The 20,087-nt window shown below is 41.3% G+C and overlaps 1 long non-coding RNA gene across 1 annotated transcript in view; it reads right to left on the reverse strand.

The window, feature by feature from the left end:
• Positions 1-3,588: 3,588 nt before the first annotated feature.
• The window catches only part of LOC119511809, a 58,993-nt gene continuing 42,494 nt past the window's right edge, over positions 3,589-20,087 (reverse strand). Inside the window, exon 3 of the long non-coding RNA XR_005212247.1 lies at positions 3,589-3,733. This is a non-coding gene — a long non-coding RNA (uncharacterized LOC119511809). The remainder of the gene's footprint in view (positions 3,734-20,087) is intronic.

The following is a 20,087-nucleotide window of genomic DNA, read 5'->3' on the forward strand; positions in this document are numbered from 1 at the left end:
CTCTCTCTTTCAATTTCTCTGTCTCTCTCTCTCTCGCTCTCATACACACACACACACACACACACACACACACACAAACACACACGAAGAAGAGCAAGAAAAGGCTTCAAGGATATTTCTAACACTAAAAATACCCTCAAGGGGAAAGAGAATCCAGCTTTTATGCTTTGGAGCAAGCACTCAAAGACAAAACAAAATACATATAAAATGCTTTCAAAAATTACACATCCAACTTTAAAGTACTGTAGTGCAATTTAATTGCAAACTTTCCAGAAGACCATATTTTGAGGCAAATTCCATTTGTGCACACTGATGGCAAGTATTCTAGTCTCAGCAGCTGTACTTTGAAATTGTCCCTCATGTCTTCCTTTCACCTCCTGTAGGTTTTCTGGACTGTCGATCAAATGTTCCTTTATCTCTAGTACAAGGGCTGACAGTGTCAAGCCGGGCAGGGAAGATGATGTCCCCATACCCCAGCCATCACCTTCTGCACCCACTTCCCGGCCTTCTCGTCATTTACAGTGCTTTGCTTCCAGCTCTTTGGAGGCAACTTCAACACCCCAAGGAAACTCCTCAGGGCACTCCAGAGACCTCAGAATCCAAACCCACAGGAAAACTGAGTGGGTGTGTCAGAACAGGCCTCTGAACTGTAGAAGAATGAGACTCTAGTTCTTTGTAAGACAAGCCCACTGTGGGTTTCTTTGTCTTTCACCTTTCAGTGCACGGTTCCAAGTCAGTTTTTCAGTGTCATCGGTGAGAGCTGGGGACGTAGGAACCTGAAGGGACGGGCTGCCTCCTTGCCTCTGAGAGAAAAGGTCCATATTACAGCTGTTAGATTCTGGACAAAATGGAAAATGTAGAATATCCTTTCAGTAACAAGAGGTGCAGCATAAAAAGAATTAATAAAATCATACAGTTTGAGATCTCATAGCTTTTTTGAATGATTCATGAATCAAGTCGCATCTCATTCAGAAAGTAGGAGGGATCCCCACTGAGGGGGGTGGAAAAGGGAAGCTCATAGAGGGCGAACAAGGAGGCAGGTGAGGAAATGTTTGGATTGGCTGACATTAAGTTTCCATTTTATTTGGGGGTGGGATGTCTTACAAAGTGGGGAGTAGAAATGCATAGATTAGTATGGTGTGCTTGTCCACTCCGATCAGCTCTCTTCACTAGACCAAAACTAGTTTTATCAGCAGGTGTCATTTATCAGCAACCCTGTAGGGTGTCTTCCCTTTTCTTGGGGAACCCCTGCAGATCAATTGTTTCCATTTTCTGGAAAAGTCTTCTTGGACAGGGGTCATCCCCAGCCGTGCCCAATGCAGGCGGCCATATTACCTTACTTGACAGAATGTATGTGGCAGACCAATCCCTGTGACCGCTCAGTAATGATACGGGGCTGAGCAGGGGGGAGCTTTCTCCAGGAAGTACCACAGGAACACCCAGGTGGGGGTGGGTCTCACCTCCCTAACTGCCTCACTCCTGTTGCTCCGGCCAAGTTCCTCCCTTCCGGTGCCTTTTGTTTCTTCTTTCTGTTTTTCTCACAGTAAGTCACTGCCCAACTGTGAGAGCTGCTCTTGAAGACTCACCCTGGCAAACTTCAGAGGTCTCTCAGTGAGACCAAGGCCCTGACCCTACCCGAATGGCCAGAAATGTTTTCCTGTCTAGACAAGACCAACCACTGAAAAACAGGAACATACCCTGGAAATAATCCTGGCGAGAAACCAACAGACACCAGATCAAATCCATCCAGGCTGCCACTTGCATGTTGTATTACTTCAGCAATGTGCCTGAATTTTTCTGGGATTCTGGTTTTCCACTTCTAAAATGAGGGCAATAATGGCAGCTTTGCGGTATTGCTTTATGAAGCATAATAACGTGCATGATGCCCTTTCTGTATTAAAGGAACCAGTCAATGACAGCTACTATCATCATTTTTAATTTGCTTTCATCTTATCCTTTGTCCTTCTCTCTTCTATTCATCACCACCATTGTCTGAAGAAAATGAACAAAGAAAAAGCAGCCACAAGTCTGTCTCAATTTATTTATGGTTTGAAACAGAGGGAGACACTATCAGAAAAGAATTCTGTGATCAGAAAGACCTTTGCCCTTGCCAGGAAAGACAAAGATTAAATTATTGGAGAAAGATATCTTTTTCACTAACCTGGATAGGAAAGAACAGAACTTCTGTGACCCAGGAAGCTTGAATCTCTCTTCCTGTAGGGAGAGAGACCACAGTCTTTAATTTCTATGACATGCCCAGTGCTTTGCTAGGGGTCATTCACATCAGATCTATTTTCCTCCCACAAAAACCCTCTTTCCCTCTTAATCCGCCACCTCTTCTGGACTTCATTTTTAGGAGGGCATGTCCTCACACATACCTATAGCCCCTTGATATGACTGAGGGCTCTAATTAGGTTTTGTTTTTCTTCTCCTGGGAGCAAATAAACTTAAGCTTCAAATGTGAAAAGGGAAAACTAAATGTGAAATAATTTGTAAATTTCCGTTTTCACCACTGTAAAAGCATTTTCCTTTCGCAGTCACCAATCCCCCCTACCCCCACCACAGCAATACATGTTGTTCTCTTACATTTTATTAAAGTAAAAAAACAAATGATTTATTGATGAGAGAAGTGTTAGAAAGGCTGGATTCCTGTTAACCCCAGCACTGTATGATGTGCCACTATTTTTTTTGGTGGTGGTGGTAAATAGAGGTGAGAACCTAAAACAATGAAAATCCAGGGCCCAAATCTTCACTAGACCCTCTAGTATCCCTCTAATTTTGAGTAAACATCATCCAAAAATAAATAAATAAATAAAAACCACATTTGATTAGCTAGTTCCTGTACACATGGAATCTGGAGTTCGCATAACCAGAACCTCAGGATAGGCCTTTTGGAATGAAAAGTCTGACTCTGGAGGTCTCATTATAACTGTGTCCGGTCGAGCCCCCTGCTGTTTACAGCTGTTCTTGAAAGGACACCGGGTCATACTGAAAAGGCAGTGAATCACTTTCCTAGGGTTACTGTGACCAAGGACCACAACACAGACAGTTGAAAACAAGGGAAATGTATTGCCTCACAGTTCTGGAGGCCAGAAGTTCAACATTAACATGTCAGCAGGGCCAGGCTCCCTCCGATGGCTCTAGGGAAGAATCTGTTCTTGTCTCTTCCAGCTTCTGGTGGCAGCTGGCAATCCTTGGCAATCCTTGGCAATCCTTGGCAATCCTTGGCAATCCTTGGCTTTTGGATGCGTCACTCCCATCTCTGCCTCTGCCTTCACATGGTCTTCCCACCTGTGTTTCTCTGTCTCTGTGTCCAAATTTCCTTCTTCTCATAAGGATACCAGTCAAACCATACTACAGTAAAACCTTATCATAATTAATTCCATCTACAATGGTCCCATTTCCAAATAAGGTCACATTTAGAGTTCCTGGATGTTAGGACTTCCACATATCTTTTTGAGGGATGCAAGTCTATGTATAATAGGCAGTTAAACCAAAATAGAGAAATCAAAATCATAAACATACCATTCTATTCAGGACCATCTGTTGCCCTGGGGAATTGAAACTGGACCAACCTGAATGCCCTTTGGGGTTGCTTTTGGAAAGCTCAGGTCTGTCCAAGAAGAAGGCACAAGGACAAGCTTCCTGGACCTGTGTCTTGGCTTCTTTAGCACTTTCCTTATAGACAGGTTAATTCTGAATCTCTTGACATGTTTCATCACATAAAATAGACCTGGAAAAGAATATAACTTTCTGTAGAAATTTAAACACCTGTCATAATAAAGGCAAATGAACTCCATAAATTTATTATTTAAACAGTTTTCACCAATGGAAGAAAGTTCTTTTTTATTATGATATCAAATTCCTCAAACTCAGAGAGGTGGCACTAGCCGTTAGTAAATGCAGAGGTGTCTCCTTTCTTGACATTCTTGCTCAGAGCATCCTTAGTGGGCTGTCTGCCCACTCCTAACCATCAAGAAATGTGCTAATGTGGGGGAGATAGGAGGACTGGGGACTAGGAAATATGGCAGGGTTTAAATCTACCTTAGGTTATTATGGAATGCAAAGTTTCATCATCTGACAACTGTTGAGGTGTTTAAAAAGAGCTAGTGGCTGCTGTCCAAGTAAAATATTATTGAAAATATATACAGAGAAATGTCAGCCTACGGAAATCTCCAAAGACAGTGTTGGTGCAAAATGATTCAGGGCCAAGAGTAGGGGTCACTGGTGATGGAATAATGGGAGACTGTGAGTGCTGTCAATCAAACTAGATCCAAGTTCTGCTCGGAGTGCTATGATAAGGCCTGCACTCTAATCCACCAGAAAATATCAATATCCTCACCTTCCAGCATGCTGCCAGTTGTCGGGAAGAGGTATTAATGCCAGGGCATGTCCATGCTCCAGCTCCAACCCTACCTACTACTGAGCAAGATGAGGTACTTTGTGGTGGCAGCATTTTCAGGTGGCCTCTGTTGTTACTCAGATGTACTTCCCAGAATATCTAGATTTGCAAATGATTTCCAGGTCCTTGATTGATTCTACAGGCTTGGCCAGATTCCTCTGCCAAGGCTGCTTGCAGATGACAATAACCCCGACCCATCTCTGTGGCCATTTTCTCATCGCTTTCTTGGGTTCTGAGCTGGGGGAGCTGTGTGGCTGCTTGAACCCAACCACTCACTCACCCACCCCCAGGGCAAATATCCATATAAGGAAATAAAAATATGTTCTTTCTGCAAATAGTAGATATCTGTGGCCCATGAAGGGTAATTTTCTCTTGCTTCCTAATGAATTCTCAAGTCCTAGGAGGCAGAAATATCAAATTGTACATTTTCGAATACTCCTAAATCCTCCCAGCATTTGGTACTGTTTTCTTGATGAATAGCTGCCTGACACATGAAACCACACCACACACAGGTTTTTCACCCAACAACCAAGTTTTGGCAAATTCTGGTGAAACCAAAATGAAGATGAAGTGAAATTAGATAACAATCAATGAGATGGGAAAACAGATTACTATTCTGACTAATTTGAAGAAAGAAATTAACTCATGCAAGAAAAATAACTGGTCTTCTGAAAACAGAAGAAAACCATGGGTTGTATTTTGATGTGACTTACACCTCCAGAGCAAGCACACGCTATGAGATGTTACAATTTAAAAGTAAGTGATGGATTCCTCCAACACTTCATCAACACCCCTTCAATTTTTTCAAATTTATTTAATTTTGCAATTTTATTGAGATACATTCATACACCATACAAACATCCAAAGTGTACAATCAGTTGTTTGTAGCATCATCATATACTTGTGCATTCATCACAGCAGTCAATTTTTTAAACATTTTCATTACTCTGAAAAATAAAATTAAAAATAAGAATAAAAATAAAAATAAAAGCAAAAAGGAACATCAAAAACATCTCATACTCCTCCTTCCCCCATTATTCATTTACTTGTTGCCCCCCTTTTTTCTACTTATCTGTCCATACACTGGATAAAGGGAATAGGAGTCACAAGATTCTCACAGTCGTAGGTTACATTATATAAGCTATAGCGTTATACAGTCATCTCTAAGAATCAAGGATACTGAATTGCATTTCAACAGTTTCAGGTACTTTCTTCTAGCTATTCTAATACACTAACAACTAAAAAGGGATATCTATATAATGCATAAGAATAACCTCCAGAATGACCTCTCAACTCCGTTTGAAATCTCTCAGCTGCTGAAACATTATTTTCTTTCATTTCTCTTCCCCCTTTTGGTCAGGAAGGCTTTCTCAATCCCACAATGCTGGGTCCAGGCCCATTCCTGGGATTCATGTCCCAAGTTGCCAGGGATAGTTACACCCCTGGGAGTCATGGTCCACGTAAGGGGGAGGGCAGTGAGTTCACCTGCCGAGTGGGCTTAGAGAGAGAGAGAGGCCACATAAGAGCAATAAAAGAGACTCTCTGGGGGTGACTCTTAAGCACCATTATAGGTAGACTTAACCTCTCCTTTGCAGTAACAAGCTTCATAAAGGCAAGTCCCAGGATCAAGGACTTGGCCTACTACAATGGTAGTCCCCAATGTCTGAGAGAATATCAGGAATTCCCCAGGTAGGGAAGTTTAATGTTTCCACGTTTTTCCCCATGCCCTCAGCGGGCTTTGAAAATACTTTTTACTCTCTGCCCAAATTACTCTGGGATGTTTCAGGGTTTCATGCTAACCTGTACAAACCAACCAGATCTCACCCTGTATTTGGGTTTCCATGTAATTATGGTGTTTGAATAGACTGATCATTCAAGTTAACTTATATAGCATGCTACAGAAAATATAGATTTTTGCACCAAATAAACATCTCTTTCTTTGGTCTCACACAGAAACTGAGGTTTTTAAAACACAGTCAATATCACCCTTTTCCCTTTAGTCTGGTTCTAACCAAGTCCATTTTGTTTTATCTCTAATTGAAGTCTGATCTCTTTTTCAGCTTCTTTAACGTTTGCTGTATGGGGTAATGCTGACTCATAGCTGCTGAACTCTGGCTCTGAGTCTTAGGTGTCACTCTGATACCTGAATTTCCAGGGCCCAACCATGTTATACACAAACAGCTCAGCATCTCATAATTTAGAGACAACCATTACAACACATGAACAGATGTAACTGCTGTAAGAGGTTACAGTCTAGGAACCTTTACCATAAACCTTCCCTTGATAACCTATGCTCTCAGATTCAATTTTCAGAGTCTGCACATTATAGTCAGTCCATATTAGCGAGGCATTATAATGTTTGTCTTTTTGATTCTGGCTTATTTCACTCCACATACTGTCCTCAAGGTCCATTCACCTAGTTGCATCCCTCACACCTTCAGTGGAATACTGCTGCTCAGTATTCCATTGTATGTACAACAACACAGTTCACCATTCCATTTATCAGTCAATGTATCCTTAGGCCACCTCCATCCATTGTGACTCATGAATTCTGCTGCCTTAAACACCAGTGTGCAATGTTCATTCATGTCCCTGCTCTCAGTTCTTCCAAGTATATGCCCAATAACAGGGTTGCAGGACCATATGGCAACCCCATAGTCAGCTTCCTGTGCAACCTCCACACTGCCCTCCAGCTGGCTTGTGCCATTCTGTCTCCCTACCAGCAGGGAATAGGTACATCCCTCTCTCCACATTTTCTCCAGCACTTGTATCCCTCTGTTTATTTTCTAAACAACTTTATTCACACACCATACAATCCACCCTAAGTAAACAATCAATGATTCTCAGTGTAGTCACATAATTATGCAGTCACCACCACAATCTATATGTAGACATTTCCATTTCTTCCCCAAAGAAAGAGGAAAAGGAGAAAAAAATGAAGAACAAAAACACAAAAGAAGGGAGAAAAATAAAAATAAAATACAATGAAAAGGTCAGACAACAGCACCACCACCAAGAATCCCATATCGTTCCTTATATCCCCCTCTCATGGACATTTAGCTTTGGTATATCGCCTTTGTTACAATTAGTGGAAGCATCTTACAGTGTTACCATTAACTATAGACTCTAGTTAGCATCGATTGTATTTTTCCCCTACACCATCCAATTTTCAACACCTTGCAATGTTGACATTCATTTGTTCTCCCTTATTTAAAAACATTCTTATATTTGTACATTTAATCACCACCACTTACCACTCTAGGTTTCACTAAATCATACAATCCCAGTTTTTATCGTCTGTCTTTCCTTCTGGTGTCATACATGCCCCTAGCCTTCCTCTTTCAACCATACTCACACTCATCTTTGTTCAGAGTACTTACAACACTGTGCTGCCATCACACACTATTATGCTGTCCATTCCATTTCTGGATCATTTCTGTTGAAGCTTCTGTACTCCTTCAGCATCAAATGCCCAATCTCTAACCTCTTTCTGTCTCCTGATAACCTATGTTCTCAACTCTCAAATTTTGTCATCAATGTTAGCCCATATTAGTGAGAACATACAGTACCCTTACTGATAGTCTTCATTTCTACACTCTTCTCAGAACCTCTCTCTCCTGTCTTTTCCTATCTGTCTGTAGCGCTCCCTTTAGTATTTCTTGTAGAGCAAGTATCTTGTTCACAAACTCCCTCAGTGTCTGTTTGTCTGAAAATATTTTAAACTCTCCTTCATTTTTGAGGGACAGTTTTGCAGGATATAGAATTCTCAGTTGGCAGTTTTTCTTTTTCAGTATCTTAAATATATCATAACACTGCCTTCTCACCGCCATGGTTTCTACTGAGAAATCCACACATAGTTTTATCAATCTTCTTTTGTATGTGAAGGATCGCTTTTCTCTTGCTGCTTTCAGAAGTTTCTCCTTGTCTTTGACATTTGATAATCTTATTATTAAGTGCCTTGGAATCAGTCTACTTGGATCTATTCTGTTTGGGGTACACTGTGCTTCTTGTATCTTTAATTTTATGCCTTTCATAAGAGTTGGGAAATTTTCAGTGATTATTTTCTCCATTATTCTTTCTGCCCCTTTTCCCTTTCTCCTCCTTCTGGGACACCCATGACATGTATATTCATGTGCTTCATGTTGTTATTCAGTTCCCTGAGACCCTGCTCATATTTTTCTATTCTTTTCCCTATCTGTTCTTTAGTGTGTAGGATTTCAGATGTCCTATCCACTAGTTTCTGAATCCTTTATTCTGCCTCTTCAAATCTGCTTTGTATGTCTCCATTGTATTTTTCATCTCTTCTATTGTGCCTTTCATTCCGTAAGTTGTCAACTGAGTTTTCAAACTTTGAAGTTCTTCCTTATGTTTGTCCAATGTCTTCTTTGTATCCTTCATCCATCTGTTTTGCCATATCTTCCCTCAACTCACTGATTTGATTTTTGAATTGATTTAGCAAGTTTGGTTGAAGTTGTTTCAACTGCTGTATCTCATTTGAAGTGTAAGTGTGTTCCTTTGATAGGGCCATATCTTTGCTTTTTTCCTAGTGTGATTCATAAATTTCTGTTGTCTAGGTATCTGGTTTCCCTGATTACCCCAATCAGATTTTCCCAGACCATATGGGCCCAGGTCTCAGGAAGAGGGTATAATCAGTATCATGTTTCCCTGAGGATGAGACTTTCCTGTGAGGCCTCTAGACCCTGTGCTTTTCCTACCCTGCCCAGAGGTGGTGCTTGTCAGTCCATAGCCCTCCAGTTCACCAGTCAAGAACTGGAGTTGGTATCTGGTTCTGTGTGCTCCTGTTCTTGGGACATAGTCCTTTTCAGTATTCTGAGCTCAGCAGACTCCAAAAACCATTGTTTTTATTTATTTATGTATTTTTTTTTTCCATCAGCCCTGCCTCCTCTCTGCCAGGAGAAAGCTCTGGGTTCTTTTCCTGCTTGTTCCAGGTTTATCTGTGCTCATAGTACATATTCAGTAGTCCAAATTTGTTAATTAAAACCACAGCTGGGCATTGGTTGAGCTACATTCCCTTGCTTCCAGCAGAGACTGCCTCTTTTTCCTACAGTGAAGTTTTCCAGCTCAGCCTGCCATGCTGGTCAGGAATGGGTGCCAGCTCTGCAGTTTGGGGGGCTTTACTTACAGTTCTGTGCTGTGATCTCAGTCATTCCACCCTTCCAGACTAGTGTATGATGTGTGTTCAGTCACAGGTGTCCCCCCATCAGTTGTATCAGACTATCATCTAGTTATTCCTGGCTATTTACTAGCTGCTGTAGGGGAATAACTAAAATTCCACATCTCCCTACGCTGCCATCTTACCCAGCCTCCATCACTGCAATTTTAAGCTCAACTTCATATGTCCTTCCAGGTTGCACAAGCTTCTCCCCCACATTATTAAGGAGAAGTATCACTTCTTCTGCTCCCTATATCTTCTGATTAGTTCCTAAAGTGGCTCCAGCCAAACCATCAGTTTTAATCAAAGACTTTCACCTTGAAACAAACAAGAGCTTCATCAATTTCACATTTGACATCAAGCCAAGAGGAGACAAGAAGGAGTGGTGTGGTTATAGGACAAGATGTATGTATTATAAGCTTTTTCCATGTTACAAAGGAAAATTGAGCATAAAATAGTCATGAGTCACTGATGATATATAACCCTGAAGCACCCATTTGCTAGGAAAAAGAAGCAATGATCTGTATACTATCTTGAATGTGTGTTTCATTCATCCACATAAGAAAATGCTTTTAAATAGATCATCATCAATGATTGACAGAGAATAATTATATTGTTTCTGTATAAGCTTGAAAGATTAAAAAGTAGATTTAAAAATAATTCAAAGCTAAATAGTGTACTTAGTTATTTCTCTTCAATTGGTGTAAATAATCAGTAACCAAAATGGAAAAAGAAAAGAAAAAGGCCTCTTTGAGAATACACATTGTTATGCAGAGTGTCTGTCATCTCAGCATAATGAGACAAATTTTCGTTTGCAAATTATAAATTTTTTAGAAAGTTTCTTATTACAGTTTTGTGGCTGTTTACTGTGGGAGAGAGAGAGAGAGCACACTTCAGTTTCCCAATGTACTCTCGGAAAATGGAGACAAAAATAAAGCATTTGACACATTTAGTGGGAGTGCCTGTTCCAAGATAAATACAAAAGGAAGACAAATGCAATAATTGATTTGCCTTTATGAAACCAAAATATAATTACATTCGGGGATCATGAGCCTGGCTCTTCGCCTATAACTCTTTGTACAGCAGACTCCTAGACAGTGTGCCCACAGATTCTGCATCTGGAGGCAGGGTCACTGTCCTTAGTGAAGGTCACAATACAAATCTGACAGGAACAAGTATAGTGTCCAACAGTGAACTGCCTCTTTGAGAAGCAATCAAGCAGCTTCCACGGGGCTGATTGCCTCCAGCTCCACCTCGAGGCATTTCACAACGTGGCAGCCAGGTCTTGATTAATCAGCAGAGGCACTAATGAACCAGCCTTGCCCGAGTTTTCCTGCACTCCCTGACTCCCAACTGCCTCTTTAGTGAATGACTTGGGGCCTCGAGTGAACCTCATGCAGACAGCCCCACTTCTGCCCCGGCACGGACATTGACCGTGGAGAAGAAAGCCTGGTGAATGGTGCATTCATGTGGTTTCTCAAAATGCACCTCACATAAATATTTAACTTTGGATAATGAAAGTGCTTAGAACAAGAATGAGTCCATGAATTTTGAAAATCAGAAACAACCCATGTGCAGTTCCCAGCACAACCTGGGCATAGGCAGGCTCTCAGTGTGTGGCAGTCAGCATTGTTTGGATGTGTGGGTAATTAGCTTTGTGAATCAGGCAAGGTAATCAAAAGTGGACAATTGAGGGAAGGGTCTTAAATGAGGATCCCCCAGAGGCGCAGCCTGTGATCAGCTCTCCAGTTCCTGTCGTTCACTTGGGAGGGTTATTCATTTCCTATAGCTAATACAACCTGAGTGATTTAAAACAACAGAACTTTATTCTCTTGAAGTTATGGAGGCCAGAAATCCTACATTAAGGCATCAGCAGGGTTGGTTCCTCCTGGGGTCTCCGAGGGAGAATCTGTCCCATGCCTTTCTCCTCACTCCTGGTGGCTGCCAACAATCCTGAGTGCTCCTTGCCTTGCAGACACATCACTCCAATCTCTGCCTCTACTGTCCCATGGTGTCCTACCTGTGTCTGAAGTTCCCTCTTCTTATAGGAACACCAGTCATTGGGTTAGGGTTAGGGCCCCCTAATCCAGCACGATGTCTTCTTAATTTGATTACATCTACCAAGACACTATTTTCCAGCATTCTCAAGTACTGAGGGTCAGAACTTGAACACATCTTTTGGGAGACACAATTCAACCCACAACAGGACAACTAATTCCAGGCATCTCTGGGAAAGGAGCAGAAAAAGGAGATAGGGAAGCAGGAAGGCTGACAACAATATGCCATTAAGTAAATTGCCACTGCGGATAACCGAAACAATCCCGCTGGAGAACTCAGAAGACGGGTGAGGACGATGAACCTCCAAGTTATGCCGTGGGCAGGATCACAGAATTTTCCTTCTGTCCCTGGTAGGGAGCTGCTAGGGTGGGTGTGGGATCCATTTCTTAGCATGTTGCTCTGCCACAGGCTTAGGCAGAGTGGGCTCAGGTGCTGGCAGTTGGGTGGTTCAAGGGGATGTGGGCAGGCACTGCCAATCTTTGCTTCAACTGCAAAATCAAATTATGCCTGCATTTGAGAAGTGTTTTTCATCCCAATTTCCCCCCACCTCTTGGGTTAAAATCCGTATTGATTTGTATCCCCTGAACACACTCTAAGTGGTAGTTGGGTCAGCAGCCCAGAAGCTTATTACAGATTGACAGGAGCAACTTGTTTGCTATTTATGCATCTTCAGTGGATAATCCACCAAGTAGCCTAATGTCCCTAGAGACATGAGATCCATGGTGATCATTTAAGGTGTGCTTGCAGTGCCTCTAATGATGCTGGTAATGGTTGCCATAGATACATTTTCTAGAAGCAGCACTGTCCACATCTGCACAGGCAAACCCATCACTATGGTTGAAGCAGGTTTTCTGTTGGTCCCAATGGACTCTGGCGTCATAGACAAGTGTCCACAGTGGAGAGTCCTGACCCTCTCATGGACACGACTGTGATGGACCCAACATGAGCAGATCCTAGGACAACCTCACTGTGCAAACAAGGGCTTCAAACATCGGTAATAATGAGCTCCCTAACATTCTCTATCAGCCCTCCCATTGCTCACCAATTATGTTCTTCTTTTTTCAAATAAATTATTTCTGTTTAAACCTGTAAAGAATTTCATAGAAAACTATAACTTGCTGATCATAAACTAGTCATTCCATATTATTTCTCTACTGCATAAAATTTTACAATGATCCTACTACACATTTAGTGTGTCAAAACTTAACATTGAAATAAATTATGAAACAGTGAATACCGAAGCGATGTCAATCATCGGAACTAAAGGTGCTACAGCAATAAGCAGCATCTCTTGCTTCTCATTAATTATTGCCTTTGCAGTTGGAATTGGACTCAGTATTTTTCACTTCCAGTTCTTGATTGTTGTTTAGAGACTCTGAGGGCAATTAAACAGCACTCATTTTGCATTCTAGGAGGAGCTAGATTTGGTGGCAGTTAAAACACTAGGATCTCTTAAACAAATAGCTTCCTGTTTGTGTCCCATCAGGATGCAAGTCTGAATCTATAAAGATCTTGGTGGTCGGTATCCTAGCTGCCTAACTGACTCTCTCTCTCCATATGCCACAAGCAAATAATTAGAACAAACAAAAAGATATAGTGCTTTTACCTCCAAACCACCTGCTTCCTGAGCCTCCCAGAGTCTTCCTTGAACAGTTGAATAAAAGACATACTGAGAAATTGAGGGACTTCCAGGATCAAGCAGGTCAAAATTTCCTGACACAAAGGCTAAAAGGGGAAACAAAGCCATTATCTAAACAATCCAGGTACCCCCTACCTCTGCCTAAATAGTCCATGCAAATTTCCTTGTGAAAATGTGATTGCTTTGAACTTCTCCTGGAAACATTTAGGTAAAGGATGGATTTCTCAGGAAAAAAAAAAAATATATATGCACACCACATATTCTTCTCTTTACAACCTGAAGAGTTGGAGAGTACAAATAGCGTCACTATTCTGCTACTCCCCCAAATCTTGATGCTCTACACCACTACCTGCCTCAGTAAAGACTGAATTTCAGGCTTGTGCAAGGTTTTCTTTTTCCAGATGCTGCTAGGTATTTCCCAGGAGGCTGCGTAGTGAGGATGGGGTCTGGAGATATAGCTGAATGTCCTGGCACCAAATGCTGCATGTAGTTACAGAGAATGGAGCCATTCACACCTTGGAGAGCCATCCCCACTTGCAGTCTCCTAGAGTTACACATTTCCCCACAGATGGCAGTCAAATGTCTTGATGAAGGAGGACTCTGTCTCATCAGAAGCCCTTTGGGCTGCTTGTAATCAGCTACACTGTGAGCTCTGGGGCTATTTAAATGCTTGTTTGCTGGTGCCGAGGCTGGCTTCTGGTAGCAGTTCTGGCCATAGGATTAAATAAAATAAAATGGTCATCTGCATGGGGCATTGCCTGGAGGGACCCCTTTTGAGAAAGGGTTTTCTAGAAGACAAAAGCAGTTGACTGGTTGGAGTTCTCTGAGAAAATGGAACAATGGAATTCACTCTACAGGATTATAGATGAGCAAAGTCTGGTGATAAAGAGCAAGGTTGTCAGAATGGACAAGCATACCATACTAATCAATGTACATCTGCTCCCCACTTTGTAAGACTCCCTCATGTGAAATGCAAACTTAATGTCAGCCACGCAGAACATTTCCTCATGTGCTTCCATGCTTGCCCTATATACGCTGCCCCTTCCCACCCCCTTGGTGGAGCTCCTTTCCACCTGCAGTCAGGATGCTCTCCAATTAGTGAATCAGCAGATGCTCAAATACACTCCCAGAATTAATACCTTGACTAATATTCTCTTTAACAGGATCCTATCAGTACCAACCCATAAGAGCTGCCCAGTGAGGGACACCACATCTTATCTACATCAACACATTGATTTGAATAAATGTAAAATGGCCCATCAGAAGAGCGGGGACAACAGAACCAGCGCTTGCACTAAGCAAAACTAGCACCACCATATTAGAGTTCATTAGGAATAAAAACCTTCAGCTTTGATACTTGGAGGACATTCAATACCATTGTAGAAGTACCTGTTGTCCCTCTGCTTTCCTAACATGGGGAAGTCAACCCTCTGTCTGGATCTGGAAATTGCCTGAACCAGAGCCCTCTAATGGGATTCAGTCTCCAGAGCGTGTCCAGGGAACCCCCAGAGAGAGAGAGAACCCTCACCTACAAGGCAGACACCTACTGGAGGTTAAGGAGCCATCCCTTCTAACTCATGCCAAAGGAGCATGTGCCTGTGAGCAGTGCATGAATAAGAAGACTTAGGTGGGATAGTTGAGATATTATTTGACTGGATAAGCTTTTGTTAGGCTGAGTGATTTATGATAAATTAAATTAATTGGAACAGGCTACCTCTGACAGTTTCCAAGTTGTTACATCAAAATCTGTGGAGTAAATGTGGCGTGCTTCTCAGCGTTGACACGGTGCTTTCCGTCGAACACTAGAAAAACATTACCTCTCCCCTCTCCCCACACTTGTGTCTATAGATGTTCCAAAAGGAATGTGGGATTCTCATTTGTACTAATGATCCCCTCTGTGCAGTGATGCCCGCCTTCCCTCAGTCTTTCTCTAAGTTTCTGGCAATTTAATGCCACTGCTAAGCTCTGTCTTTTGTTCCTTCACTCACATCCCTAGTGTTTTAGTTTCCCAGCTACTAAAACAAATACCATATGGTGGGTTGACTTAAAAATGGGAATTTATTGGCTCACATTTTCAGAGGCCAGAAGGTTTACTTAACCTCCCCTGTTTCCAGGGTCATATCTTCTGACTGGTCAATACCCTGCAGTACCTTGGCTTTTCCATCACATGGCAATGCACATAGCATCTTCTCCTTTCTTTTCTGGGTTCTGTTGACTTCCAGCTTCTGGCTGCTCCCTGTGGTTTCTCTTCTGAATCCAGTTTCCTTTGCTGATAAGGACCTCAGCCATACTGGATTAAGACCCACCCTCATTCAGTTTGGGCCACACCTTAACTAATGGCATTTTCAAAGGTCTTATTTACAAAACCGGGTTTAAACACACAGGACAAGGGAATGGAACCAGAACATAACATTTGCGGGGGTAACGACTCAATCCCCAACACTTCAATAGAGATTTTTTTTTTCCTCATCCTTAGGAGACACAAGAATAACGACAAAAGAATTTGCCATAAACTATTTTCTCTTATTTGTTATTTTTGTTATCAGCAATATTTTGAAAAAGTAATGAAAAAGTAAGAGATTTTAATAGACTCAAAATAGAAAAATTCTATAATTTTAAATTCCTTTTCAGCAGCCATATATACATAGATGTTAAGGATTATTAATAGAAAACTGAAGCTCTGGCCATTTGCTTTCACATGTTCCACCACTGACTTTTCTGATTTCAAGTTCAGTGCCTCTGTCGTTCTTTCATTAGAAGAAATTAGCAGGCCTTTCACATTTTTTGAAGGGCACATCAGCTAGGGTCCATAGAAAAAGTAATGGCTTAGAAACCTTGATGAATGTCATTCTCCTAGGGCACATCAACTCTAAGTGTGCCTGTGTATGCACAGAGAAAATGGCAGATTTGAATAAACATCCTGAAACATTTTGATAGAGTTTCAGGATCTGCTGGGTACCCACAATTATGGAGTGCTTTACTTGTGCTTGTTCCAGCTTTTCCAACAATCACATTAACCCTTTCTCTAATTACATGGGGAGAAAAGGATTCACGTTACAAATGGCCCAATCACTCTCATTAAAAAATTACCTATACAGCTCCTACTTTGTGCAAAGCGTGACACTAGACCCTGGGGTGGAAATTATCTCCTGTTTTCAAGGACTTCAGATAGCAGCAAAGCAGAAAGATACATAAGCAATAAATCAGAATGGAATAATAATGGAATAATAAAATGGATCATAACATATTCTCAGACAGGGACCATCCCAATATTCACATATGCTTGGGCATAACTCAAAGACTAGAGGTCAGGTCTGCCAGGAATCTAGCTGCATGAGTGGCTGAAAGCATGGAGCAAAATCACCCAAATCTCAAAGAAAAGAATTGAAACATACGGGTGTGATCTGAGAACCAAGCCTGAGCATCAAGTTATTTTGAGCAGCGCTCATGGGAGGTCCCTCAGATTATCCCACACTCTAGTGCCTGTGAACTTGTGCCTGACCCAAGGGTCACAGGGACTGTTACCAAAAACTGAAAGAGCTATGGAACCTAATTCTTGGACGCACTCAATTGCTTTCACAAAGAGTATAAAACAAAGGTTAGCTGGCTTCAGCACCAAGCAACATTGGAACAATTTTTCTTAGGTAGCAGAGATGTCACAAGCAGCACCTAGATCAGTGTTGACAGATGGTTGATGTATTACTTTGGCATGTTCATTGGTTCTTGACGCCATCTTCAGAAGCCTCTGTGATGGTTTGGACCTGTTATGTACCCCAGAGAAGACTATATTCTTTTAATCCATTCCTGTGGAGGCAGACCTGTTGTTCAGTGGGACATATTTATTAGGTTGTTTACATGGGGATGTGACCCTGCCCATTTAAGGTGGGTCTTAATCCTCTTGCTAGAGTCCTCTATGATAGGATAAAAAACAGAAAAACTCACAGGGCTCAGAAAAGCTGAGACAGACAGAAGCATAGAGGCATTTTGGAGAAAGCCACAGAAACCAGAAGCTAAACCTGGGAGAGAAGGACCAGCAGACACTGGCCACATGCCTTCCCATGTGGAAACCCAGGTGCCATTGGCCTTTCTTCAGAGAAGTTATCATCCTGTTGATGGCTTAATTGGGACATTTTCATGGCCTTAGAACGGTAAATTTGTGAACTAATAAATCCCCATTGTAAAAGCCAATCCATTTCTTGTGTACTGCATTTCAGCAGCTTTAGCCAACCAAAGCAGCCTCAATGCCAGATCTCTGCAGAGTTGGTGAGAAAAGAAATGGTGGATGCTCCATGGATGGTGGAAGGATAGTTTTTGTGGGCAGAGATATTAGTGCCACGGTAGGCAGAACAGTGACCCTCAGTGATGCCCACACACTCATCAACAGAATCCATGAACAAGTCACCTTATGTGGCAAGAAGGACTCTGCAGTTTGTGTTGGTTAAGGGACTTGGATGGGGAGTTATTCTGTATTATATGGGTAAGCCCTAAGTAATCACATGGTCCTTATAAGGCAAAGAGGGAGACAAGAGAGAGTCAGAGAAGGAAATGGGTCCATGGAAGCAGGTCCGAGTGGCACCATTGCTGGAAGGAGACTCTGAGCCAAGGAATACAGCCCCCTCTAGAGGCTGGAAGGGGCGATGACATAGATGATCCCTGAGAGCCTTCAAGGGGGATCGCAGCCCTGCCTGATGACACCTGGCTTTGGGCACAGTGAGACCCATTTTAGACTTCTGATCTCTCCAGAACTGTAAGATCATACATTGATGTCGTTTTCTACTGCTGTTTGTAGTAATTTGTTACAGCAGCAACAGGAAATGAACACAAGTACCCAAGGGTGCTCAGAAAATTGAAGCTAAGAGTTATTAAGTAAATTGCCACCAAATAGTTGAAACGCACCTGAGTCTGGATTTTTCCTCGGAGCCCTCAGTTGTATATTAGACCATGATGCCTTGGAGGAGGACATGAATAAGACAGGCAGTAAAAAGCGGAATATCTATGAGCTCGACACCCTAAGCAAGTGGGATTTGGGATAGTATTTTGTCTATTTTTTCACATCTGAGTTAATATTTTTCCTGCATTCAGGAAACACCCTAAATTGAGCCACGTGCCTCTCCCAACAGTCCGCATCACAGGTGGAAACACACTACAGTGAGGATGTGGGGAACAGGGCAGTAGCATTTCCGGAAGTAGAACAGAGTATCGCGGCAGAGCCCAGATTATGTCAAACTAAAGTTTCCACTACCATGTCACTTACTAGTATGTGACCTTGGAAAAGTGTGAATCCTTTCAGTTTTCTCTTCTATAAAATGGGGGTGGGCAATACCTAGAGCAGAAGGTTATCGCACAGATTACCTGAGCTGTTATTTATAAAACAGCCCAGGGCTTTGTATTTAGTAAATATCACACCAAATGGCTATTGTTACTACTTTTTTTATTATTATTATTTGTTTGGAGAGCCTTATGTAAGCATAATAAGGGAAGGGATTGCAAAATAGAGTGATATAGAGAAAACAGGGGATCATTTGCAAGAGAAGAAATGAAAGAATTTGATGAAACTTGTGATAATTTTTTTTTTACTAGTGTCAATTTTGGTGCACCTTAAGATATTTTTAATTGCTTGAACATTAAAACATTCAATATTAAAATCAAAATATTAAATCTAAATCACTGATTTTAATATTTGTAGTTTATGGTATTAAGTAGAATATTAAACTGACTATAATAATTAAATATTTCGGTCACTTTAAAAAATATCCTCCTAGCTTTTTGGCTTTTTTTAGCTCAATTTGATTTTTCACCATTTTTCTGTTTCATGCCATTTATAAGATTGAAAATTCAAAACATCTAGACTTTCAACAACATTTGAAAGCAAACTGAATGTCAATAAATTTGTGGGATGTCCACACAAAATATGGAATGTTACAAAACAATACATATGGAAAAATCCAATTTTGTTGAAGACCAGCAAATACACATTCCATGTCTTCATTGCTCTGTTTTGACATATGTCAGTCAGTCTGTCTCTTTTAGGTATTGCCCATACAAGTATAGAGAAGATCTGGAAGCACATGCATACAAGAGTAAACTATTGTCTAAGCAAGTGGGATTTGGGATAGTCTTTTGTTCTATTTTTGCACATCTGAGTTAATATTTTTTCCTGCAAATATTATGCATCTATATCTATCTATCTATATAATTTAAACACACCATTAAATGTTCTTTTAAAACAAAATTGTAATGATTGTTTAATAGCCTACTATATGAATGGATCATAATTTATGTAAATATCCCTCTGTTGAAGGCATTTAGATGGAGCCTTGTTCTTTGACAGCCCTATTTATTATCTATCAATTCTGTCCATGGAGTTTTTTGTATTACTTTCTCTGTTACCGTTTTGGTTCTCCAATGTCATAAACTGCCAGACTAGGTTCAACTTAAGCCAGGAACAGAGAGTGGCTGCGAGTAAAGGAATTAACATTTAATGAATAAGAAATCCCAGTACAGACCCTCAGGGCAACATTAAAAGGCAGGGCTCCAATAACAACTTCAGTTAAGTCTACTTTATAAAGATCAAGTTGGACTAATGTCCATAAACAAGAAAAAGCATTAATTTGGGTCTCCTGTGGATTTCCCATGAAGGATAATCATTTATCAGCTCAAGTAGAGCAGTCTATGCCTTACCAACTACTTTCTTCAGGTGCACACATTGAATAAACACGGCACGCCCTTGGAAATTGCTACCGAAAAAAATGAAAAAGTAACAGTTCATTTAACATGAATTTCAAAACCTTTATTTAGCATTTCCTTTACATCGA

This window comes from Choloepus didactylus, chromosome 16, assembly GCF_015220235.1.
Source record: "Choloepus didactylus isolate mChoDid1 chromosome 16, mChoDid1.pri, whole genome shotgun sequence".
In the NCBI taxonomy this organism is placed as follows: Eukaryota; Metazoa; Chordata; class Mammalia; order Pilosa; family Megalonychidae; genus Choloepus; species Choloepus didactylus.